Source organism: Muntiacus reevesi, chromosome 1, assembly GCF_963930625.1.
Source record: "Muntiacus reevesi chromosome 1, mMunRee1.1, whole genome shotgun sequence".
In the NCBI taxonomy this organism is placed as follows: domain Eukaryota; kingdom Metazoa; phylum Chordata; class Mammalia; order Artiodactyla; family Cervidae; genus Muntiacus; species Muntiacus reevesi.
This window is the reverse complement of record NC_089249.1, coordinates 200,670,852-200,698,171: the sequence shown is the minus strand read 5'-3', so window position 1 is coordinate 200,698,171 and position 27,320 is coordinate 200,670,852. Positions and strand designations below refer to the sequence as shown.

General features: G+C 48.6%; 1 protein-coding gene across 1 annotated transcript in view; it reads left to right on the top strand.

Annotated features, from left to right (window-relative positions):
- The window catches only part of RAD50 (RAD50 double strand break repair protein), a 257,110-nt gene that overhangs the window by 43,066 nt on the left and 186,724 nt on the right, over positions 1-27,320 (top strand). The gene's annotated exons all lie outside the window — the stretch shown is intronic.

The following is a 27,320-nucleotide window of genomic DNA, read 5'->3' as shown; positions in this document are numbered from 1 at the left end:
TTTATGAGTGAAGCAATAAAAAGCTGAATTAAACTGTATTTGGGGAAAACTTGACTGGGGCATCACTCTAGGAAGCAAGCCAGTCTTTTCATTAACAAGCCTCTAAATGTCAGACTCTTTTCTCTAGAGCTGGCTTTCTCCCCCTCGGCATGTTGACACTCGGGGCCAAATAATTCTTTGTTGTAGGATGTTTAGTGGTATTACTGAACTCTGCTCTCCAGGTGCCTGTAGTAACCCTCCTCCCAGAGTGGTGATAACCAAAAATGTCAGTAAACCTCACCAAATGTTCTCTGGGGAGCAAAATTACCTCCTTAAGTACCATTGCTCTAGAGCCACACGGCCTCTCAAGAGAAGGGTTCTAACTCCTGTTCCAATTACTATTACTGCCTAACAAACCACACCAATACTTAGTAGCATAAACAACACCCACTTTGTTGTGCTGCAAGCCAGGAATTGGGAAAAGGCATGGCTCTTCTCTGCTCGACAGTGTCTGAGACGGCTGAAAGTTGGAACCAGCTGCAGCTGAAGGATCCACTTCCAACATGGTTCTTCACTCGGCAGGGATAGCTGGAAGACTGGGTGCAGCAGGATTGGAGACCAGGCAGACGACCCATGGCCTCCCCAGGACAGCAGCCTGGTAGTTGGGCCTCTTGTGTTGTAGCTCAGGATTCTAGTGTGAATGTTCCTGCCAGCAATACGGAAGCTGCAGGGCCTTTTGGAAGTCACATAACATCACTTCCCCTGTAATACAAGCTCACCCAGATTAAGGAAAGGGGAAGAGTCCTCCCTCTCAAAAAGTGTCAAAAATTTTTGTAGCCGTGTTTGAAATTCACTATACTGTGGTACAGGATGACACACACCTGGACAAGGTGGGGTATGCAGACTTGCCATCATTCCTGCATTTACATCCTTGTGTCCATCTGCCCTCTCTTCTGCCAGGGTCTCTCCCATTTAGTGTCTGCAGTCTCCTGCTGTGTTGAACAGAGTATGACGTGGGATCTGGGAGGATTCCAAACTATGGCCCTGGTTCCTTTCCCCACGCTCTCTGTACTTTCCCCACCATCATAATACCTGGTCTCACCAAGGTCTGAGCTCCCCCACGGTTCTGAGACAGAAGTGGCTTGCGTCATGTCAGTCTCCCTCTCTGGGAGCCCTTAAGAGACTAACTTTTTCCATATCAGCCCTCCCTCATTCTTCCATCTGCTTTCCAGTTTCCCAGAGTTTGCTGAGGTCTCTCATCCGCTAATGTCTCTTTACCATTCTGTTTGCTCTTGAGCATATTTACCATTTTACTTCTTGACTGGCATTTTTAGTGACAGTTCAGATGAGAAAGGAGGTAGAGACATGTGAATAACCTGACATGTTTAATGATAACTTGTTACACTTCTTTTGAATGGATGTGTGTGTGTGTGGGAGGGTGCTCAGTTGTGTCCAGCTCTTTGCAACCCTCTGAGAGGCTCCTCTGTCCATGGGATTTTCCAGGCAAGAATACTGGAGTGGGTTGCCATTTCCTTCTGCAGGGGATCTTCCCGACCCAGGGATTGAACCTGGGTCTGTTACATCTCCTGCATTGGCAGGTGGGTTCTTTACCACTGTGCCACCTGGGAATCTCCTTGAGTGGATATATGGTATCTCTAAATTGTGTTATAATCTTCCCTTCCCTGTTGAAGCTCAGTTAAGTAGTACAGTGACCACATTTAATGTGTTATTGATCATTTAGAATCTTCTTTATGAATATACATGTTTACTTTGGAATTATTAAACTTAGTAAAGCTATCTGTCCCCCTTCATGTTGAGGATGCAGATCACTGTACCAAAATTCCTTAAACCTTATTTCATGGACATCTCTGTCTCTGACTGCCTCTTTTCCCATTTATATGTGGTGAGGGGGCCATATTACAGCTTATTAACTTCTAATTTACTCCTTTTAAATGGCTACTAAACTAGATGACCATGCAGGGTATGGACTTCCCTGGTAGATCAACAGAAAACAATCTGCCTGCCAAGGCAGGAGACGTGAGTTCGATCCTTGGGTCGGGCAGATTCCCTGGAGGAAGACATGGTAACCCACTCCAGTATTCTTGCCTGAAAAATCCCATGGACAGAGGATTGCACCAACCAGGCCCTATGCCCTCGTGCCTCCAGTTGGGTTTGGCCAGGTGAAGGCCCCTGCAGGAGATATGAGAGTAATGTTGGGGTGTATTAGGGTACTTTATCCACCCCCCCCCCAGCCCCACCAGCTCCCTCCCTTGCCAGGCCTCTGGTCAGGACTGTGTTCTTCTCCTTAAAGCCACTGCAACTCCCAGCAGCCCTTCTTTCTGCTCTCTCAGGGTCCTAGTAACAGTCCCACCTCCTCCCTGCAGGCCATGGTAACAGCTCCTCATTGTCACTGATTCCAAGGTGTTTCTCCTTTCCTCCATGCTGCTCACCCCCTTGGAAACAGTCCCTCCTTAAGCTCTGCTCATTACCGGGACCCTGCCCAGACAGAAACTTCTGATTTGCTTCTAAAACAATAATGGTCCCTGCCTGAGCCCTGAAGCATCCTCTTTGAAATGTTCTGTGTGAGCTCCTTGACATCTCTGGGTTACTCAGGGGCTTTTGAAAATTCACTTCCTAGTTGTTAAGCAGAATAGATAGTAGAGGGTACGGCATTAGTGACGTCTTCATGTGGGGAAATGTTACTGAAGTGTTTTGAAAAGGAAAATAAGCATGTAAATAGAAGGAAACCATGAGAGAGAATTCATGATGACTTTCAGAAATTATATCACAGGCTGGAAAATATCAGGGGTTTTAGAAAAGGATTAAATCCCTTCCTGCATAACAGATCCTTGCTGGGTCTAAGGTAAAGTGGGTATTTGGGGGACATCCAGAGCAATTCTGAGTGGGATTCCCCCAGTGTGACATTAGAAGTCCCTCAGTTCAGACCTGCCAGGCCTCTGTGCTTCCCGGTCAGTAGCTTCTCTGATGCTTTTGCTCTGGGAAGTGCCATGTGCTTGTCTGTCCACTAGAGCCCAGTGAGCCCCACAGCCCTGCAGCAGCATCAGGGCTCACACCCTACAGCAGCCGAGCTCTCCCGTGGCACCTCTGAGCTCAGCCCTCACGACTCACCTTCTGGAATGCTCTCTGGATTCTCTTACCTCCTCACCTGCTGCCCAGTCCACCCTTGGTGAATTTATGCACCCCTTTCAAGCAGAATTTTTCCTGGCCGCCCATTTCCTAAAGCAGAAAAAGGAAATGTATCATAAATACTTCTCAGAGATGATGACAGGACGGGGTAGTGTCCCTCTGGCTGGCCAGGGTTGCCACTGTGGCAGTTCACAGGTGGGTGGTGAGGCGGCACATGGGGGCTGATGTCCCAGCTAGGGGCAGCACAGGCACAGCCCTCAGGGCCCAACCTCCCCGACCCACACCAGCAGACTCCTGGACCCTCAGCCCTCCTGCACAGGAGGAAAAGGCCTGGAGGCATTGCCCTGTCTCACAGGAAGGAGCCCAAAGCCAGGGAGATCGAGGGCTGCAGCTTCAGTAGAGAGACATCCTTATACCCTGGCTTCCTTATTCATGTTTCTCTTACCTCTAAGGACTTTTTTTTATTAATAAAATTATTTTATTAATAATTTGAGGAGTGGGGACAGGGCAGTTGGAGAAGGGTTTGTTATTTTCAGTGTGGCTACCCTCAAGTGATGTAGTCTTTTTCAGTTTACCTTATTCTGTTTCAACCCTATACCACTCTGTGTCCTTCAGCCAAGTGAGCTGAAGCGTCCCACCCAACAGAGGTGCAAGAGGCCCCAGGTCGCATCCTGTTCATTCTTGCTCTGTAAACGTACTGCTGGGAGACAGATATGTAGGAACGTGGCCAGAGGAACCAGCCCCTGGCTGGAAAGTGGAGGACCCTGGAGGGCTGGGGGAGGTTTCTGGGGCCTCTATGCACTCCTCCCATAGCCGAAGGTTCAAGGTCCATGCACTTCTGGAAGGGTGGATGGGCCCCAAGCAGGCAGAACACTTGTGTAGTGTATAAGTCCATGTGCTTTCCAAACTTCCCATAGTTTGCTTCAGTTCAGTTCAGTTGCTCAGTCATGTCCAACTCTTTGCGACCCCTTGGACTGCAGCACACCAGACTTCCCTGTCCATCACCAACTCTTGGAGCTTACTCAAACTCATGTCCATTAAGTCAGTGATGCCATCCAACCTTCTTATCCTCTGTCGTCCCCTGCTCCTCCCACCTTCAATCTTTCCCAGCATCAGGGTCTTTTCCAATGAGTCAGTTCTTCGCATCAGGTGGGAAAGTATTGGAGTTTCAGCTTTAGCATCAGTCCTTCCAATGAATATTCAGGATTGATTTCCTTTAGGATAGACTGGTTGGATCTCCTTGCAGTCCAAGGGACTCTCAAGAGTCTTCTCCAACACCATAGTTCAAAAGCATCAATTCTTTGGCATTCAGCTTTCTTTATAGTCCAACTCTCACATCCATGCACGACTACTGGGAAAACCATAGCTTTGACGAGACGTACCTTTGTTGGCAAAGTAATGTCTCTGCTTTTTAATATGCTATCTAGGTTGGTCATAGCATTTCTTCCAAGGAGGAAGCATCTTTTAATTTCAAGGCTGCAGTCACCATCTGCAGTGATTTTGGAGCCCACAAAAATAAAGTCTGCCACTGTTTCCATTGTTACCCCATCTATTTGCCGTGAAGTGGTGGGACCAGATGCCATAATCTTAGTTTTCTGAATGTTGAGCTTTAAGTCAGCCTTTTCACTCTCCTCTTTCACTTTTATCAAGAGACCCTTTAGTTCTTCACTTTCTGCCATAAGGGCAGTGTTATCTGCATATCTGAGGTTATTGATATTTCTCCTGGCAGTCTTGATTCCAGCTTGTGCTTCATCCAGCCCAGCTTAGGGTGTGCCAGAATTCAGCCATTGCTTGGGCAGCTGTCACTAACCACTTGGAATAGAAGGAAAATTCTGAACCCAGGCACATGCACCAAGCCTGACATCATCCTCAGCAAGATGTTGCAAGTTCCTAATCAGGACACAGAGGCCAGAGAGTTTGCGCATCATCTAGAGCCCAGAGTGGGCTGTTAGCCACAAATGTAGACACCTTGAATGGAACCTACCCACCCTGCCTTGCCTGAGGAGGGGCCAGGACCCACTTGATTCCCATGATGCACCACTGCAAACTGACGCCACCAGCTTTCAGCAGACCGTGCCAGGGAAGAAACACATTACAGCGGCATACTGCAATACTTCCTCTGCCCAGGCAGAAGGCTTCATCGTATCAACAAAGTTGGACTTCTCACCCAGCATCCCACTCCACCAAGCTGGAAGTGCCTTTTATCAAGCCCCTTTACAGCCTCTTAGTAGATCTGCTTCTCCCAAGAAATTAAACCAATGGCTTTCAATCCTGGCTTCACATTACAGTTATCTAGAATATTGAAAGTACTGATGCCTGGACCTCATCCTCACCCCGAAGATGCTGACTGAATTGATCTGGGCTTTTATTAAAAAAAAAAAAATAAGTCTTTATTGACAGATAATATGCATGCAAAAAAATAAGAGAGAAAAAAAAAAAAAACAAACATGAGTGTAAAGCTTGGTGAATTTTGACAAAGTGAATTTATCCTAAGCTGCTTCCAGATCAAGAAACATGACTTGCATCCCTTGGTGCCCCAAAGCATAACCGCCATTCTCATTTCTAATGGTAGAAATTTAGTTTTACCTGTTTTATGCTTTATATTATGTAAGTATAATCAAACAGAATATATTCTTTTATATCTGGCTTCTTCTGCTCAACATTGTATTTGTGAGGTTCATCAAAGCTATCTTACAATTGCTTGTAGTTGTTGTAGCTAGTTCATTCTCATTGCTGTAGGGTGTTCCACCATGTGGATATTCCTCTTCTTCTCTGTATTTGACTACCTGGGTTGTAGTTGGCCATTTGGGGTTATTATGACTACTGCTGCTATGAGCCTTCATTGGTGTCTTAGAGCACATTTGCTTGCGTTTCTGTTGGGTCCATACTTGGACATGGAGTTGCTGGGCAAGTATAAAAATCAGTCTGTACAGCTTTAGTACCTTATGCCAAATAATTTCCAAAGTGAATGCACCAATTTATACTTTCTCAGTGATGTATAAGAGTTCTGGTTGCTCTCCATCTTTGCCAGTGATTGGTGTTTTCTAACTTTTTCATTTTAGCCATGCTGGTGGGTGTGTGATGATATCACAGTGTGGTTTTAATTTGCATTTCCCTAATGACTAATGCAGTTGAACACCTTTTCACATGTTAGCCATTAGGTCCCCCCTTTGCAAAGTGCCTGTTGAAGTGTTTGAACATGAGTACTTTTAAGACGTTCCTTAGGTGGCTCTAGTGTGCAGCCAAGGTTAAAAACCATTGAGCTAAACCACAGCTTCATATCTGCTGTTCTGCCTCTCAGTGTTCTGCCTTTGAGCTTGGAGTATTTTGGATCTGAGGGACCTAATGGACATGGGGAAAGATGCCTGTTACCTGCCATGCCACAATGAACCTCCCAGGAAGAAGCAAGAGATTGGAGCTAGAGTTCAGGCAGTTGAAAGTCTTTGGGAACGTGGTCTCCACTTCAGACGGGTTCAGGGAGGGCCTGTGGTGTCCACAGCTGCCACAGGCATTTCCTGACCACAAAAATCACCCCTTTCCGGTCCCCTTGGAGCTCTAGGCAGTCATGTGGAGGAAGTGGAGGGGCCCCATGCCAGGTACTTCCCAGTTTCCAGGCCAGCAGGAGTGGGACGCAGCTCGTGTGGCATTGTGGTCAGGCTGAGGGCAAAGGAGCATGCGCTCCATGTAAAGCTGAGGGAGGCCTGCTGTCTGTGGCCTCTGTTCTGGGTCAAAAGGCAGCCTGTGGGGCTCTTCCACATGAGGCCAGGCCTGGCTAGCTTTTAAGTTCTACAGGTTTACACACAGGTCCCAGTTGTTTCCCTCACCTGTACTGGTCTTCTCTGTCCTCTGTGCCCCACCTTGGGGGCCCTGATCCAGGACCTTCCCTGACCTCCTTCCCTGTACTTGACCCCTTACTCCTCTGGACTTCTGCAGCACTTAGAGTGAGAACTCACAATGTGGCTCCCAATTACACCTTGCCTTCTATTAAGTCCTCATTGCATCATCTGTGCTCATCTCCTCCCCTTCTGCAGCCTCATCCAGGACTGCTGGACACTTCTCTGTGCTCCCCCACAGTGGGTTAAGTGGCAGTTGGTAACTCAGTGATAATGTCCTCCAAATTGGAAAGGAAGATGCAAAAAAATACAGATCACACACAGAGTCCTTCCCTCAGCCTGGAGCTCCGCAGGTGTCAAGCAGTGCTATCCCGTGAGGGCTCCGTGTTGGCACACGTGCTGCTCATCTGGTAGAGGGCTCAGATGCTGGTGCCTGACGGGGTGTGCATACCCTGATGGAGTTGACCACGGTGCCCAGAGCTGGCACCATGTGTGCTAGGAAAGAGCAGAGTCCACCTTCTGCTGACTGAAGTCTTGCCAGCTCTCTGATGTGAGATGAGGTCCATGGAGGCATGTGGGCAAAGTTGACAGTTTGGAGCCTGGTGAGCCCAGAGCCAACTCTGGGCTCTTGGTTGTTCCATGTCCCCTGGATTCAGGCCTATCTTGGAAATTGCTCTGGACATAAAATATTTTATGTCTGATAGTCCAAGTGCAGATGCTATGGTTCCCTTGATTGGCCCAAATGGTAGCCTGAACCAGCCAGCAACCAGAGTGCTGTCTGAAGCCTGGAAGAGGACTCTCCCGGAAGTGTATGAGAGCTCCAGTTGCTTCACATCCTTGTCAGCGACTTGCATTTCCTATTTTCTTCATATTGACCATCCACATATCATAAAGTGAGAGACCCCTCTCCTCCCATTGACCCTGCACCCCCGTCTCTCCCCTTTCACCCAGCCCCCTATCCAGCAGTCAAGCCCTTCAGCTCTCTCACACCTGGGTCTTCAAACTTTCCTTCTCCCCTTGCTCCTGGGGTGCAGTACTTGGCATGCCCCCATCTCCACCATCCCTGTGATGTTTCCCTCCATCCCCTTCCCCATGGAGTACAGCCGTGCTGTCTGCCTCTCATGGCCAAAATTCTGGAATGAGACATCTCCTTTCCCCCCTTCCTTCTCCTCCCCTGCTCATTTATTCAGCAAGTATCCATTTTATCCCTGTCTGCGCTGGGCAGAGCAGGTTCAACAGTGAACGAGACTACCCAGCCCTGCTCTCATGAAGCTTATAGTCAAGTAGGGAAGAGAGGCATTAATCATTACCAAGTGCTAATGGAGGGGCTGCCACAGCCCAACAGCACAGACCAGTTCCTTTCTGCCCTCACACACCTGCAAATGTCTGCTCTTCTTCTGGGGCACAGCTCACAAGCCACCTCATCTGTGCTGCCTTCTCTACGCTGTACCTGAAGACATTGTGGCCCACTGGGCCCACAGAAGCCTTGGGTGTAACTACTTGCCACAGAGGTTGAAATCTGAGGGCAGAGACCAGACTACACTCACTTTAGTGCCTCCTCCTACCTGGCACAGAGCCCAGAACATCAGCAGTGCTCTAGATGAATGCATGTCTCTGCCAAGGCTGAGCTAAAGTGTGTGAACATCTTCAGGGCCTGAGGATCCACATATTTCTTCTTCCTCTTTTTTAATAGCCTTTTGGTTCTTCAAATCATTGTAATGTTTGGTCACAACAGTGAATTTACTTAGCAATATTGAACTGTACATTTATAAATGGTTACAAATGTATATTTTGTGTTATGTGTATTTTACCACAATTTAAAAAAACCAAAGTGCAAAGATTAAGTATTGCAAAAAAAAAAGGAGGAAGAGGTCCATATTATTAAGAAATTAAGGACAGATGACTTGATTTAGGCAAAATTGGATTAAAAATAAATAGTTTGGGACTTCCCTGGTGGTCTAGTAGCTAAGACTCTGTGCTCCCAATGCAGGGGGTCCAGGTTTGATCCCTGGTCAAGGAACTAGATCCCTCATGCCACAACTAAAAATCTTGATCTCCATGCTGAAACTAAGCACAGCCAAATAAATAAATATTTTAAAAAATAATAATTAGTTTGGATTAGGGAAATGCAAATCAAAACCACAATGAGATACCACTTAACACCCTTTAGAATGACAATTATTAAAAAAGAAAGGAAGAAAATAACAAGTGTTGGTGAAGGTGTGGAGAAATTAGAACCCCTATGGAAGAACTGATGCTGAAGCTGAAGCTCCAATACTTTGGCCACCTGATGTGAAGAACTGAGTCATTGGAAAAGACCCTGACGCTGGGAAAGACTAAAGGTAGGAGGAGAAGGGGACGACAGAGGATGAGATGGTTGGATGGCATCACCAACTTGATGGACATGAGTTAAACAAGCTCTGGGAGTTGGAGTTGGTATTGGTGATGGACAGGGAAGCCTGGCATGCTGCAGTCCATGGGGTCGCAAAGTCGGACACAACTGAGTTACTGAACTGAACTGAACTGATGCCCTGCCACTGTGGAAATGGTACAGCCATTGTGGAAAATAGGATAGCAGTTCCTCAAAAAATGAAAATAAACTTACCATATAATCCAGCAATTCTACCTCTGGTAGAATCAAAAAGAACTAAAACCAGAGTCTCAAAGAGACATTTGTATACCCATGTTCATAGTAGCCTAAAGGTGCAAACAGTTGACAAGCGTCCTTTGACAGATAAATGGATAAACAAAATGTGGTATATACACACATGGAATATTATCCAGCCTTAAAAAGGAATGAAATTCTGTCATATGCATGAGTGAAATTCCTGAAATTCATGCCGCATGGATAAACCTTGAAAACTAAAGCTATTTCACTTTCTAAAGTAGGAAGTGAAATAAGCCAGACACAAAAGGGCAAATATTGTATGATTCAACTTATATGAGGTACCTAAAATAGTCAAATTCATAGAGATAGAAAGGAGAATGGGGGTTGCCAACCACCGGCAGTAGGAGAGAATGAGGAATTAGTTTGCTGGGTTTGGAGTCTATGTTGGGGATGATGAGAAAATTCTGGAGTTGGATGGTAGTGATGGCTGCACCACAATGTAAATGTACTTAATGTTATTGAATTGCACACTGAAAAATGGTTAAAATGGTAAATGTTATGTTATGTATATATTTGCCATTATAATGTAATTTGGGTACACTGTAGGCATTTTAGAAACTATTGATAAGCTCAAACGGGAAAAGTTCAAATCATTCATAATCTTACCAGCTAGAGAAAGCTTGCTGTTAAAATTTCTGTGTGTATCTTCCCATTCCTTTCGCGTTCTCTCTCTTTAAAAAAAAAAAAGTGAGTGAGTGAGTGTGTGTGTGTGTGTGTGTGTGTGTGTCTTTGAAGACCACACTGGACCTACAGAAAGCCTCATCACGTGTCCCTCAATTGTCTTAATTGTTCCTGTTGGTGCTGCTTCCCCCTTTCCAGATATTCAAAACGAGGCTATCCCTGTTTTGTACAACAATCGTTTGAGCAATTTCTCACACCTGTTATAATTTCACTGCTTCTAGGGTTACTCTTCACTGAAAATGCCCATTTCTTCCGTGGGTCTGAAATATGGTACAAAGCGGGCCTGGTAATATGTCTGAAGGGGTTGGAGAGAACAGCGAGTGCCTCTCCCACTTTCTCAGATACTGCAGGTCTTAGATACGTGCTTCTGAGCACGTCAGCTTTCTTGGATGATACAGTTGCTGTGGCTCCCGCAAAGGTCGCTGACAACTTAAACGCTCAGTCTGTTGGTCCAGGCTGCACTTAGCCCAGGTCCACATGCACTGCCTTGGGGGTCCTTGCTTCTTGGACCTGGTGCTGAGCCTCACATTATCGCTGTTGATTCTAGCTCCTAGATCCAGGTTCTGCAGCCAAGAGCCTGTAGCCCCAGTCCCCAGTGAGCAGATCCACCCTCTCCACTGTGAGGGAGCACAGAGAGGAGTAGGGTCCCATAGACTCTACGCCTGCTGGGTCCTGGGAGAAGCAGCCACTTCCTCTCTTCCTCCCTTGAGAAGTGGGCCTTCTTCACACCAGGCACCACCCTGCCCTGCACAGCCTTGAGTCAGCAGGAATGAGCCCAGCTATCAGAGAAAAGGGTGCCTTCCACTGCATGGGCCCTGTGGGCTTTGGGGGCTGCCACAGGCCTGGCCTCCAGAGCTGTGCCACTCTCACACCTTGTGGAAGTGCTCCTAGACCCTCACATCTGGGCCCAGCTGCAGCCTCCCTCCCCAGCTTCGCCACCTGGTCCAGGAGCCAGAACATAACCAGCTTCACTGGCAGTGAGAGGGGAATCAGGAGGCCACCGTCACTCAGGTGGCTAAAGTTCATGTCTGTGCCCAGCCTTCATTTGTTTCTAAATCCAGTCACAGAAGTAAGACCCTTCTCTCTCAGCTTTGAGGCCTCCACAAAGGGGTTTATTTAAGGTTTCAACCAAAACCTTTATAGCCCAGTCCTGAGAAGATTATCTTTTTATTGCAACTTTGATTAATGATTGATCAAAAAGTGATACTAGAAACACTGAAGAACAAATTTGCCCTAGAGATTAGCAAAGGTCTACATCTGCCAGGCTTGGGGACCTAACCACCTGCTTCCTCCAAGGTCAAACCAGGGCAAGGGTACTTTGGAAGACCCACCCCACACACAGGTTTTCTCTCTCTCTCTCTGTTTCTGCCTCTGTCTGTCTCTCTCACACACATAGGGAAAAATACAGATGTGTAAATGTTCTTAAATCCTTTTTGGGATTAGCAGGGACAGAACAAAAGGACTTAAGGGCTCTTAATAGAATTTTTCTTTCTTTTGTTTCTATTAATGCCTATTTTAATGTCTGTTACAAATTAGCATCTTAAAGGGAGATCTGGAGTGTGAGGAAGAAAGGAGATTGTGTGAGGACCACAACCTGGGCTTCCTCAGATCTCCACCCCCAAAGAACTGACATCTGAAACATGTCCAATTCCAGGCAGGGAAGAGGCAGGGCATGTGGAACAAAGCTTCACAAGCAGTTGTGGGAAGAGCCTTGAGGAGTGATTGGGCTCTGCTCAGCTGAGGTCTGGCTGTTTTGATGGTCTCTGAGGCTGTGAGTCCTTGTAGGGTCCAAAGGCCGCGTCAGAATCAGAAGGACCCAAATCTACCACCTCAGAGACGGGGGAGCCAGGGATCTGCATTTTAACAATCTCCCCTACCCAGGGTTCGCCCAGTCCCCACCTCCATGAGCTCCATGGAGCAGGGTACTGACAGGAACACATTTTTCTTCTGCTTCTCAGCCCCTCTGGTGCCCTGGGGCATGAGGAGTGGAGAGCTGGCAGAACAGCTTCTATATGGAAACTGAAAAATGAAACCGGAAATCACAGCCTCACAGCCCAAGGAAGTGGGGTTTCTTTTCCACAGGGAGAGTCCCTGAGGGTAAAAGAAGCAGAGGAGCTGGGAAAGGCATGTTTAGTGAAGGCCGCAAGGTGTTTCTTAAGGAGCCTGCTGGTGGACACACTGAGGGAGGGTTGCCGGGCGGTGCCGGCAAGGATGGCTCCGGGGGCTGGCTGGCTGGCTGGCCGCTGTCAGCCCTAGAGGGCTTCCTGTCCTGCAGAAGCTAATTTCAGGCTTTATGTTGAACGGCTATTTTCAGAGGTACTTTAGGAAGAGCCCTGGCTCTCAGTTAATCTGAAAATTGTTTCTCAGAATTGAAAGTTTCATACCAGCATTTCATCCCAGCAACTTCTTGCCCCACCGGCCTCTCCCACACGCACACACAGGCCTTTGATGAGGATTGGAGAGGCTTGAGTTTAGCTGAGGATCAAAGATCAAACACCCTCATCTGCCCGCCCCTCTGGTCTCCCACACCACACACACCTGAGTTTGTGCTCACCCAGGCACAAACGCTAAAAGAGCTTTCACAAAGACGCCGCTTGAGGCAGCCTTGAAGATACTTAGCAGAGCAGCCTTCCTGGAAACAGATTTCCTGAAGGGACTGGAATGCGGGGGAGAGGAGGCCAGTGGGATAGGGGCCAAGAACTGTCCCTACCCACTAACTCCACACCATCCTGGCTGCCCAGCCCCCCATCCCACACACTCCTTCTTTGATTAGGACCTTGAGAGTGAATCCTCTCATAGGACACTGTGTTTTCCAGATATTTGTGTAATTATTTGCCTCACGTCTGTGTCCCTCATTGGAACTAAAGACTCCTCAAGGCCTGGAACATGGTTTGTGTTATTTACCGCTGAATCCTTGATCTTTTGCATAGCGTTTGACATTTGGTAGGGACACACAAAAATATATGTTCCATGAGTGAGGGCAGCCTGAAATGCCCAGCAGAAGGACGGTGCTCTAGCGCACTGGCGTATCTCAGTGTCCACACCCACCCTGGCCCCTCATAGCACCTTCAGCTGAGGAGGCAGTGGACAGATAGATTCCCCAGCTCTGTTGTCCAGTGTCCAGGCCCATGGACTCTTTTCCCATCCCGGTGTGTACAGGCGAGGGCTTAGTGGGGGGCTCTTCTGTGGCTCACCCTCCATAGTCCTGGCTTTGCCTCCTTCTCCTGTCAGATGGGCTCATATACCCTCTTCCCAACAAGCCAGGACCTTGGCTCTCTGGGCTACCCCAAAAAACAAAGGCCACTTTATGATTATTTTTATTTTTGGCTGTGAGGCATGTGAGATCTTCTTTCCTCAACCAGGAATTGAACCCACAGTCCCAGCAGTGTAAGAGTGGACTCTTAACCACTCTACCTCCAGGGAAGTCCCAAGAAAGGCCATGTTAGCAAATAGGTCAGGAGGAGACAAACTGGCGTTGAGTGTGGGGAGAGGGGGAAGTGTGACAGTGATTTAAAAAAAAGAAGAAGAAGATGCTAGTGAATGGTCCTCCGGGAGGAGACGTGGACATGAAAGCAGCTCTGATTTCAGGCCCCTTGTCTTTTATTCTTCTCAGCCTCACTTTCTCATCCAGAAATAGGATTTGTTCTTTTGAATGTGCCTCGAAGCCAATATAACAGAAGATAATAGGGCTTAATTTGGAATTGGGCTATCTGAGATAAAATGTCAGCTGTGCATTTACAGACTACGGGACCTTGAGCCGGTCACTGAATCTATCTTTGCCGCGTTTTTCTGTCAAATGGGAACAATCATAGTGGATTCTGTGCACTAATTCACATTCCTGACACTGGTTGAGGGCTCAGTCATTGTTAGCTATTATTACCTTACCAAGGTTTGTGAGGCGCCAACAAGATGACAAGTGTGAGCATAGTTCCCAGACCCAAAGGTGCTGGGCAAATAAGAGGAAAGAGGGGAATATGTTGGAAATACTGAAGGCACAACTTCCCTCCCACATTTGTTTGGGGTGGGGCAACAGTTAGCTTATTAAATGTTAAGCTAGAAGATGCACCAAAGGAAGGTGACGAACTGAAACCGCCAGCCGTTTGAGCTGTAGGCTGCACTGAAACGTGTGGCCGGTGCAGATGGTGAGGGCCTGGGCAGGCCCACTTCCTCCCTGCGTGCCACGGGTCTTCCTCATACCAGCCGCTTCCCAAGGCTACAGGAAGTGGGGCCAGGAACACTTCAGGGTGTGTGCGGGGAGGCTTGGGCTGGAGGTCGGCAGCTGCCAGGGTGAGAACAGAACCCTTCCAGCTCCTTGGTGGGTCCCAGGGCCACCTGTGCAGTAGACCCTGCCCTTTTCCTACCCGGGAAACCCAGGACGGGTTTGTAGCAGGCTCTCCACCCAGGCTCTTCTTTCTTGAGGTTGCAAGCCACTGTACACAAGACGTCCAGCCCGAGAGAGGCAGGCCAGAGAAGAGAGCTGAATCTTTTCTCAAAGGAAATGCAGTTGTGGTTTTAAGATGTTCACTTCACATCTGTGGTTGGCGTTTCCCAGGGTTCTCAGAGGTGAATGCAGGGTCAGCCTGATGTTGTCAAATAAGGTTCACCAGTGACCCTAGCAACAGGCTTCGCTGCCCATTGGCTGCCACTGCTGCTGCTAGCCAATGAGACTTCCTGCAGGCCAGCGCTGACGCTTCCTCTTGAGCAGGGATCCAGCTGCTACCTGTCAAATCACTGCCCTTTGAAGCAGCACAGATAGGTAGAGAGCTCAGGGCAAAGGTGCCAGGACAGTAGGACTTGCCTGGGTGCCCACATTTCAGAGTCCACTGGGCCAGCGTGCAAATCCAGATCCCACGCTATTAACTGTCATACTGTATTGCCAGTTGCTCAATGTCTCTGACTCAGTCTCTCCTGCTGTGGCATGGGATGCTAATACCTCCCTCACAGGTTTGGGGTGAGGATTACGTGGCATAACTTATGCCACGTGCAGGAACCTAGTGCAGGAACCTAGTACAAAGTGGTGGCTTGTCCAGTGGCACGCCTTGGCACCTGTAAGCTAGGAGCCTGAGAGGTGTGCAGCCCGCACGTTCCTCTCCCACGGAGTGTGCTGCTGAAACACTGAGGTTTGTGGGCTGGACTTCTCTGCGGCCCTCATATTTGGTTTCCACTTCCTCATTCTCAGCCTCCTCCCACCCTCACCCAACTGTGTCACTGAAGTAGGGAGGCTGGAGAGGAGTCTGCTGCGAGAGGCCCTGACCTATGGGAGCCAGAGGGGATAGAATGGCTGGGCTGAACAAGACAAGTTTGGAGGACAGGAGGTGGGCCAGTCAGATGCAAGGGCAGGCATCCTTCATTTCCTCTACGCCAGATAGAAACATGTTCAGAATTGAAAAATACATAAACGATCTGGTAACAATGAAAATACATGTACCCTATAACCCAGCAACCCCACTTCTCAGAATCTGCTCTAACCAGAGTCTCACCCATGTGCAGCACAATATTCACACAGCACCAGCAAGAGTCCAAGTGCCCATCAGCACTAGAGAATGCGAATAAACTGTGCAACATTCCTGCAGTGAAAATGAATGAACCACAGTGACCCGTGGTACTGTCATATTGGATAATAATACCACAATAATACTGTGGCCCTCATCAACATAATGTTTACATGAAACCGCAAAAGAATACACACAGTGTAATTCCTTTCATGGAGAGTTTAACAGCTGGCAAAACTGAATTGTATTGTTTGTTTAAGGATATGTGCAGGGAAGGTAAAACTATAAAAAGCACAGAAATTACCACAAAAGTCAATGTAGTCATGACCACAGGGGAGGGTTGAGGTTGCGATTAGGAGGGGCAGAGGGGTCTTTGAGGGTGCTGGCATTGTTTTATTTCTCGACCTGGCAGTGGTTATACAGATATTTGCTTTATATTTTGTACTTATTAAACTGAACATGTGCTTTGTGCATTTTTTCTGCATAATTATTGTTTTGCAATAAAAAACAAGTGTGTGTATGTCAGTTCTAGCACTGAACCATGCAGTGAATGGACAGGACAGCAGAATGAGCTTTGCCCGACGTGAGCCTTTTTTTTTTGAAACAGCATGCAGGAGTCCCACACTGTTTCCTGAAGCACAGGTGTTAACTGCAGATGAGGAGCCTTGGCAGGAATGGAAGATAAAGGCCATTGTGGAGCTTAGGATTGACAATGATATGTTCAATGGATTGGACAATGATATTGACATATCATTGCAACCAGTGGTTGTGGAAACAGAGGCTGGATCACACCGTGGTCAAGACCTGGCTGAACTTGAGGGGATCTGAAAGGGCAGAAGGACACACGCAAAGCCCACAGCCAGGACCCAGCCTGCTTGGCCCCCATAGAGGGTTGATTCAGCTGGAACTCCCATCCCAGGATCCCCTCTTTAGGGATGTGTATATTTGTTGATTATCTGCTGTATGCCTAATGCCTTCAGGATCCAGGAAGAAAACAGCCCTCCTCAGTGGCTGAGACAGGGCCTTATAGGATGCGCAGCAAAGAGTCGAAGGCTACAGGATGTGCCTTTCCCGACTCGACCTCTGGGGGTTCTGGCATTTCCAAGGTGGCAAGCTTGTTTTATTTATCCTCATTTCCCTACCATGGAGTAGGCAATGAATGACTGCTAATAAACCTTTTTATAGAATATATGCTGCAGAGAGTAAGGTCTCATCAGGCTCCAGAGGCACAGCCTGCCAGGCACCCTGCTTCTCTGGCCCATCTCCAGCCATCCCAGCCGATTACAACAGACTTCCTCAGGAGCCCCCAGGGCTCTGGCCCAGCGGTAGCCCATCAAGTATCAAAGATCACCCTCCGTTTTATTTTTTTCTTTCCAACCTAAATACCACCAGTTTCCACAATTATTTGTCTTATAGCCCTCAGTATTCTGGTTATCCAGTCTTGAGTGGCAATAAAAATATCCAGACATGGTCTGAACAGGCAGAAACATGCCTGCAGATGGCAGATTTAGGTTTGTGTGCTTTGCCAGTCAGTGTATTGAAGCTGTGATGGTGACAGCAGCTGGCGTGGCCTTGGACATGGTCGGAACGTTCATGGTTAGTGCTGAGTGTCTTTCTTTCTTTGGTATTCTCATAGCCTTTGCATGACAACTTTTGGATGGGGTTACAGTCCCAAGCTGTAACCGTTGTCACAGTGTCATATTTCTCCTCAACTCTCCTGGAGACTCCCTGATTGTTGGCTAAATGTAGGCACTTCATAGATACTCAGTTCAGTTCAGTCGCTCAGTCGTGTCCGACTCTTTGCAACCCCATGAATCGCAGCACGCCAGGCCTCCCTGTCCATCACCAACTCTTGGAGTTTACTCAAGCTCTTGTCCATCGAGTCGGTGATGCCATCCAGCCTTCTCATCCTCTGTCATCCCCTTCTCCTCCTGCCCCCAATCTCTCCCAGCATCAGGGTCTTTTCCAGTGAGTCAACTCTTCGCATGAGGTGGCCAAAGTACTGGAGTTTCAGCTTCAGCATCAGTCCTTCCAATGAACACCCAGGACTGATCTCCTTTAGGATGGACTGGTTGGATCTCATTGCAGTCCAAGGGACTCTCAAGAGTCTTCTCCAACACCACAGTTCAAAAGCATCAATTTTTCGGTGCTCAGCTTTCTTCACAGTCCAACTCTCACATCCATACATGACCACTGGAAAAACCATAGCCTTGACCAGACGGGCCTTTGTTGGCAAAGTGATGTCTCTGCTTTTTGATATGCTGTCTAGGTTGGTCATAACTTTCCTTCCAAGGAGTAAGTGTCTTTTAATTTCATGGCTGCAATCACCATCTGCAGTGATTTTGGAGCCCCAAATATGAAGTCTGACACTGCTTCCACTATTTCCCCATCTATTTCCCATGAAGTGATGGGACCGGATGCCACGATCTTAGTTTTCTGAATATTGAGCTCTAAGCCAACTTTTTCACTCTCCTCTTTCACTTTCATCAAGAAGCTCCTTAGTACCTCTTCACTTTCTGCCATAAGGGTGGTGTCATCTGCATATCTGAGGTTATTGATATTTCTCCCAGCAATCTTGATTCCAGCTTGTGCTTCTTCCAGCCCAGTGTTTCTCATGATGTACTCTGCGTATAAGTTAAATAAGCAGGGTGACAATGTACAGCCTTGACGTACTCTTTTTCCTATTTGGAACCAGTCTGTTGTTCCATGTCCAGTTCTAACTGTTGCTTCCTGACCTGCATATAGGTTTCTCAAGAGGCAGGTCAGGCGGTCTGGTATTTCCATCTCTTTCAGAATTTTCCACAGTTTGTTGTGATCCACGCAGTCAAAGGCTTTGGCATAGTCAATAAATAGATAGTCAATAAAAGTCCACAGATATTAGCTCCTATTATTTACTTTACTATTTTCTTTATTTGAATGGACAGACATAACTTCAGTGTCATTTACTGAGCACGCACTATTCATCAGGCACTGCTAGGTGCTGGAATATGACAGTGAACAGAATAGGCCTGTCCATGGCCCCCTGAGAGCTCCCAGACACTCTGGGAAGACTTGTTGATTGAATGGTTGAATGCACTGTGATCCACACCACCACCAGTGACATTCAGACGTTCCTTGGGTGCTCTCTGCGGGTTCTGTTCAGAATGCATCCTCCCTGCCCTCCAGTGCTGGAATTCGAGAGTTATTGAGGAAGACACCACTGTGGGAGTGAAAAAACTCTGAAGCTGAACTGTCTAGAGATCAAGTCCTAGCTCTGCCACAGACCCACTGTGGGACCATGGATGAGTTGACTTGACCTCTCTGAGTGTTGGTTATCTCCTCGTGAAATGGAAATAACAATCCATCCCTCAGAGGCAAAGATGATCAAATAGGGTCCCTGCACTCCACAACTCCAGGGGGTGCCATTCACAGTTTAGTCTCTGCAGCTGCTGGTGGCCTAGGATTAAATGAGACCACTTTGGCTGTGTGACCTGAAGTTAACAGTCAATAAATGGTAGCTATTGTTATGTACAAGTTAAGAGGGGAGCAGGGTTCATTGCAGGCTGGCAGGCTGCTTAGGATTCGACCAGGCTTTGTTCTTCAAGGAAGGGCAGGGCTCTGAGAAGCACAGACTGTGATGCAGGCAATTGTCAGGAGGCAGCAACTCCCAGGGCAGGTCTGGTGGAAAGGAAGCTGGTGAGGGAGGTGGTAAGGAATTCTCTAGAAGAAGCCCACTGGAAGCTGGGCATGGAGCAGAGATGGATGTGACTAAGATGAATGCTCTAATTATTGAACTGCAGAGAATCCTAGAGAGCATCTTGTCCAGCATCCAGTCTCACTGGGCCAGCAGAGACCAGGGAAGAAAAGCCGTTGAATCTCTGAGGTTCTGCATCAAGGACCGGAGTTAGGACTTCTGCCTTTGCAGCACCCAGCTCAGATGACTTCCATTCCAGCATGTAGCTACACAAAAGGAAGTACCTGGCATTTTTCATATGTATATATATATATATATATATATATAAATTTTTTTCTAACTGTAAAAGTACTTATAGTTCATTGTTAAGCATTTTTAAGTTACAGCAATATAAAGAAGAAAATACAACCGCCTACAGTCCTACCAACCAAAGATATCACCATTAATATTCTGATGCATTTCTTCTAGTAGGTATCCCATGTATAAAATTATACATTATATATTCATTAGATTGGAACTGTATTGTGTAGAGTTTCATGTTCCATCTTTTCCCTGTAAAATTGTGTTTCATGAGAAAGAAGGGCCATTTTTTATGCAAAAGAAATTCTAGAAAACTACTTTGCTTAGGAGAAAAAAAAAAATGTGCAAAGCCCCAGTCTGCAGTGGTTGGGAGGACATCCGGCAGGCTGCAGGGTGGCTCTGTCTCACGTCCGGTCTGAGCTCTGAGGCAGCGGCACCAAGAAAGACGAGTCCTCTCCTCTCCTGCCCAGGTTGCAGCCTCCTGTCTGCGGGCAGAGTTGATGAGTTTGCACTCAGCCTTCCTTCCCTGACACAGGATGTATCACCCACTCCATACAGAAGCCTGTGGGGCTGCGATTGTTATTACGGATAGTTACTGCTCGTGAATGACCACAGCATCTCAGTCTGCGCGGTACAGCGTTTCCTCACGCGTTGTCTTTCCCGAGACTCACACACACGGTCAGGCAGGTGAGACAAAGGCTGTCTCACCCATTGTACAGATGAAGAGACAGTCTCCTAAGAGGTTTAGTGCCTTATTTGAGGCCACACAGCCACGAAGTAGCAAAGCAAGGATTTTATGAAGATCTAGCTGACTTTAAATCACTTTGGTGATTTTTTTTTTTCCCTCTCAACTTTTTTTCTCTCTAGTCCTAGCTTGTCCTAAGCTAAACTGAAAGAAAATCCTTTTAGTGAGGTCAGAGACTGACAGAGCTCTGCGCACTATGGGTGTGTGGAAAGGACACAGAATACCGCCCTGGGAGTGTTAAGCCAAGTGCTGTCGGCTCTGGCTAGATCCGCTGGGTGGCCTGACCTCAGGGCAGCTCTTCAGGACAGCTCAGAGCCGACACCATCGGAGGTTTGGGGAGTGGGTTTAGGGAGGCAGCTGCTTCCTGTGGGCTAGCCCCACAGAGGCACTACTCTTCAGGCATCCTTCTTGACCCACCCAGTCATGGGGCTCATGCCCTCCCCTGGACTCCAGAATCACAGTGTCTCCCAGGACAGAGGCAGCTCCTTCCCAGAGGGGCTGTGGAACTCTGTGAGGCTAACTCTAACCGAGGGATTCTGAGCAGCTACGTCCCTCAGGTGGTGTTCCAGAACTACTTCTCTAACAAATCACTGTAAACTAAGTGGCTTAAAACAACACAAATTTATTTTATTTCTGTAGGTTAGAAGTCCAAAACGGGTCTCACTGAACTAAACTCGAGGTGTCAGCAGGGCTGCATTCCTTTCTGGGGAGCTCTAGTAGACAGTCGGCTTCCTTGCCCATTCTGGCTCTTAGAGACCACTTGCATTCCTTGCCTTGTAGCCCCTTCTTCCATCTTCAAAGCCAGCAATGGTTGGTCAAGTCTTTCACACAATGCTGTCTGCCTGATTCTGATTCTTCTGCCTCCTTCATTTAAGGACACTCCCAATTACATTAGACCCATCCAGATAATCCAGAATAATCTCTTTATTTCAAAGTGAGCTAATTGGCAACCATAATTCCCCATTGCCATGTAACGCACAGATTCCATACGTTAAGATGTGGTCGTCTTGATTCCACCATGGACCATTATTCTGCCTACCTCCTCTGGGTTCTCCAGAGGCCCTGTTCTGAGGCACAGAAAGCAGGCCAGACCAGACCACAGTCAGGATGTGCCCACCCTTATTAGGAGAGGTCCCTTATGCTTAGGTCCTCTCCTTCAGCTCAACCTGTCCTTGATTCCTCTTTTCCCATCCTCTGCTCCCAATCTTAGGTAGAGAGGAATTAGGTAGGAAGCTCCAGGGAGTGTGGACATGGAGGAGGGGGGATGCAGGCTGGATGCAGCAGGGCTGTAAGAAGCCCTGGGAACTGCGCACCTCCCACGCAAAGACCCTTGGGCTTCTAAGGACTGGGGCCTGAGCCTTGTCTCAGAGCACTCAGGCGCTGAGGTCTAAGGGTAGGTCCAGGCCTGGAGGGGCAGGCAGCCAAGTATTGAAGCCCCTCTCCCTCAGCATCTCTGACTGCCCTTGACAGCCAGAGCTTACCTGGCCCCTTTCCTCAATGTGACTGCTTGTCTGCCTTTACTCATTCCCTTTTACCACTCCTTCTCTGGGCCTCAGGCTGGAACTTTGTGGGGACCTGAGGGAGCCATGGGCCCTGTGGAGCCTCTGTCCCTGGGCTGCCTGCTGAGGTCCCCAGGGATCTAAGACCCAGGAGGAGGGCTACCCTCCAAGTAAGGTGACCAGCTTACCCCATTTGACCCAGGACTTTCTCAGTTTTAGCAATGAAAATTCCCACATCCCATGAAACTCATCTGTCCTGAGCACACTGGAACACTTAGTCATTCTACCTCCAAGGCCCTTTGCCCCTACTAATCTACTCTAGATTACCTCAGCAGCCTGGATGGATGGCCCTTTGGACTCTTTGATGCCAACCTCTGCCTGGTGTCTGGGAGCAGAGATCTGGGGGCTGATGAAAGGCTCCAGTCGAGTGCTGGGGAAGCACATATCCCAGCTTGCAGTGTTCCCAGCAGAGGCAGCACTCCTGGACCCATGCCACGTATCTACATGGGGCAGAGCTCCTAAATATGTGGACAGGGGAGTGAAAAACTGTGCTTGTACGTGGTCCCTAAACATTTAACAGCCCGATTACTTTGGGGTGGTGGATTGCAGGTGGCTTTAATTAATGTTTCTGTTTACTCATCTTTATTTCTTAACTCTGTACAATTAAACCATGTTCTTTTTTACTTGTGTACATTTTTAATAAAAGAAAGTAATTAATGACTCAGCCTTCCATCTCCAGCAGTCCCACTGAGGGACACAGATGGGTTGTGCTGCTTGTCGTGGGACACAGTGGCCCTTGTTCTGGGGCCTTTGGCCTCTGGCTGGTCATGGCCCATTCTGCCCAAGACTGCCCTGCAGGGTCAGAGCTAGTTACCACTCTGTGCCCTCCCTGTCTCTCTGCCTGCTCCCTGCACCCCAGAGTCCAGCCTTGATTATCCCCCAAGGAAGGACTCAGACAAGCCAGGTGGACTGTGAGTAGAGAGGGTGAGCAGATGCTAACTGCAGGGCTTTGCCGGCCCAGCATTTTGGAAATGTCCTCAGGCACCTCAAGATCCTGCCTGAACAGGATCTCCTCCTGTGAGAATATGGAGATGAACTGCTTGGCTTGGTGGAGCTTCCAGTCTGGTCAGAGTGGTTGGGCACGTGGGGAGTAGCAGACAGGAAGGGAAGAGGCACTGTCTGGTGAGGTTTTGCCTGTGTGAGCAGTCAGATCTGTGAGGACCCCAAGACTGCATTGCATGTGTCTCAGTCTGGCCAGAGACCAAAACTAGGGTCCTCCTGAGTATCCTGAGGAAGGCCTCTCAAGTGGGTGGCAGTTGGTCTCCTAGGAGGAGAACTCAAGTGGCTTGACAGTTCATGGCAGAAGTGTGGCAATGAACTGTTTTCAGATGCTGTTCTGAGTCTTAGAAGTTTGAACATCCTTCAGGCCCTCCTCTGCCACACCCCTCCACCTGGCAAGCTCAGAAGAAGCACTGGAAGGGGAGCTCTGAGCCCTCATCAGAGGCAACCACGTTCCACCTCCCACAGGCAAGGGCAGCAGCTCCACCCCAGTTTACCATCGCCGTTGTATGGACAACATGAAAGGACTTCTTGACTTCTCTCAGTTTTAAAGAATGCAATTGCTCTTCTGGCATAATGACTGCCTCACTCCCTATTCACCTACCAGATCCCTAAAGACCAGCTCCACACAACCACACAACTTCCTCGTTCCATGAAGTCAGCTTTCTCAGAGAAGCCTGACACACAATTTCCTCCCCCCAACCCCGACCTGAGGACTCAGATGGCCTGGGCCACTTACCTTGCTCCTGAACTATGATCCCAAGCGTACCCCTTCACCTGTCTGAGCAAAGGTGTGGCTGGATATTTTTAACTGTTGTGCACCTGCCCTATAGTTCTCGGCCGACTTGGGATTGACAGTGTGAGGGAGAAGTTGGTGGTGGAACCAGGTACCCCACACCCACCTGGCTGGCAAGGGAAAGAGGAGAACAAAGAAGGAGAAGGACCCAGACCAGTCAAAGGCAGACGGCCAGAAATGGAGCTGAGCGGCACCCTGGCTGTCTCTCAGCGGAGTCCGAAGGGTGGGGGAGGCCTTTCCTGAAGGAAGCTTGCCAGTGAATCTGAGAGCCCACCTGATGTAGGGCTGCCAGAGGTGCTGGGTTTTCCCAGGGGTCACAAAGCCAGGAGTCGACTCAAAACAGCCAGAGGGTGGCCCCAGCCTTGTGTCTGAGAGTTAAGATGTACCACTGACAGGCTTGGCTCCTTCCCAGAGCCAGAGTCCAGATCTCTGAGGGCCCCAAGGACTTAGCAAAGAGTCTGATTTACAGCAGAACAAGAGAGACCCAGTTGCCTTGCTCAGACAGAAATGCAGCTGAAAAAGTCCTCTTGGATCCCTAGGGCTGAGCTAAGACCTAGCAGGCTGGAGTCCCCTGGAGCTGGGAGCTGGTTCACAGAGACTTGCAGGACTAAGCCCTGCGCTGAGGCCAAGTTACAGGCCAGTCTGTGTTCCACCCTCGGGGGCCCCACCCACTGAACTGCAGGTGGCCTCCAGGGCATTTGCATCACTTCCCTTTAGGACCAAGTCAAGCCTCACCTCACTGGGGCCCCGGGGCTGGTGGCCCACAGCCTCGTTGCCTGGGGTGGGGACAGGGAGCTGAAGAACGGGGTCCCACACAGTGTTGGGGCAGCTGCAGCTTCTGCTGCCTTCCGTATCTCCAAATGATTTTTGTGCATGAGATACTAGCTGCCCCAGGCAAGCTATCCCAGACGTCTTCCCGAGGTCTCAGTTTCCTCCTCTCTGGGCAGCCTGACACTGTGGAACCAGTCTGGGCTCTGGGCAGACAGATGTAGGTTGGAATCCAGGCCCCATGCTGATTAGCTGAATCATCCCGGACAAGCGCCTCGTGCCAGCTGAGCTTTGGTTTCCGTGTCCATGAACAGGGGCTGCAGTGGGGTGCCAGAGCCATGGTGTGTACAGGGAGCTTGGCAAGTGAGCCCTCAGGGCATGTTGCCATTACCTAGCTGGACTCTGAGGTCCTTGGTCAGTTCTGCTCCTCTCTGAGCTTGTGGAGCTGGATGAGGGATGTTGCGGTGAGCAGACGTCTGTCTGTCCCCTTATACTCAGTCCCCACGTCCTGGCCTCATTGCCTCCAGCATCTTCCCAGTTTAAATTAAACTCAGCATAGACTCCCTCAGCCTGCCTCACCGCTGACCTTACAGAAGTAGGGGGTTCTTCTGCGACTCCCCACCCCTAGGAAATGGGCAGAAATGGGTCTCTTGGGAGCTGCCTAGAGCTGGGAAAACCATGTGGCCGTGTGTACCCTCGTGCTGCCTTAGACTTGGCCTCCCAGGCGAGCCCTGGCTGACAAAGGCAAGCCTCACTCTGCCCAGTACTTTGACTCCTGGAAAAAGAAGTACATGAGCTCCTCATTCTCCCTGCAAGTCTCTGCCCCTTTGACTGGCACGAGTGGGAAAGGTGAGTGCAGAGTTCTGATGAATTTCAAATGTCGTTGTGACGGGAGGGTTAGCTGTGCCCAAATTGAGAAAGGTCACTACGTCTGACAGACAAAAGCTTCCTGGGTGCTCCAGCACAGCTGCTGGGGAATCCCGTACCTTGCTCACACGAGGATTTTTGGATGTGTGCAGACTGTGTAAAAGACCAAATGTTCCCAGGGAATGACAGACAGCCTGGGTGTGACCCAGCCCCACCAGCCTAGGGGCATCACTTCCAGGGGAAAGGACTCCACCTCCAGCCAGGCACAGGACTTTTTCCAAGACTTCAGTTCTGTCTTTGGCAGTCCCCACCCAAGACTTCCAGAAAGATCTGAGAAAGTGCTTATCTTGCACACAGTACACTGAGAGATGCTGCACACTGATATGTCAAAAAGGGATGATTGGCATGTCTTCCCTAAAGGTCTTCTAGGAAGCTAGCATACTAGCCTCTAGCTTTCTTTCTGTTGCCAAGTGAGCTGGATGAATAACAGCCCAATTAAAGGGACACCTTCAGAGTAAGGCGAGGAAATTCCTTTCACTAACCAGAAACACCCTGGAACATCTGTAGACTTGGCAGTTCTGCCCGGCGTGCCTGAATCCTGCTTTGTTGGTTTATCCCATTGGAAGGTGGTCCTTCATGACAATGAGGTTATCACAACCCCCGCAAAGCAGATCTTTCTATGAACTCCTAGTCACTCAGCCAAGAGCTTCTACCATTAGTGCTTCAACTGAAGTTCTTGCGAGTAAGCCACAAAAGCATTGGCAGGTTCTTCAAATGAATTTATTATTTTTTTTCTTCTTCAAATGAATTTAAATTATTATTCCCAAATCTGACACAGATTATACTGATGTTGCTCCATTTCAGGCACTATTTGGCTAATGAGTTAGTGTCACCTGCCATCATCCTTAAGTGAGCATTGGACTTTCCTTTTTCTCCTCAGGCGTGGTGGGGTGTGGTAAGATAACTCGCCATCCTGGAAAATCTGGCTCCATCTCACACTACCCCTCCAGGTCTGGCCACTGGGACCCAGCTCCCTTGTGATGGGGAGGAGGATATTTTTGGGGTCCCTTCTGGAGATTCCAAGGAGTTGGTTCCAGTTGTCTCAGATGCCTAGGGTATGAAGAGTTGGAGACCATTACTCTAGAAACTCCATCTTGGCTCTAGAGATTGGGAGCTCATTGATGGAATTCCTTTCCCATTTTGGAAACTTATAAGTGATGAACTTTGTGTACTAAAACGTGAGAGATATCCATACCTACCTGGGACTTCGGCATATCCACTGCCTACTTACTATCAGGGATTAAGTCTGAGGTCCCTGCTGTTTGCTCTGGGTTGCATGCCTTCCCCGACATCCCTCCTAGGTCTGATCTACCTGGCTTCACACTACTTCCAGCCATCATTAGTTGGAAAAACCACCCACTAGACCTTGTCAAGCCCCCAGTTAGAAGCCATAGAAGGCTGGCCTCCCCCAATACTATTTTTCACAGTAAGGGCTGGGCCCTGGAAGAGCTGGGAAAGTCCTTATTCCTCTCCTGTCGCCAGGTGATGTTACTCTTGGAAGATCCAGGTGGATCTTCTGATGGGCAGGACTTGAAACGAGTATGTCTAGACCTCCACAAGTAGAATGCCTACCCAGCAGGAGGCCACCTGCCATTCAAGGAACAATACTTCATAAGCTTTGCAGAGAATGGCTGACTGAACTTTTACCCATTTTCCAGTTTTTTCTTTATTTTCCCACTCAGCCTTCCCCCTCTCACACTCTTTCCAGACAGCTCGGCCCAACAAGGGGTTTCTCAGACCAAGAATATGGTCT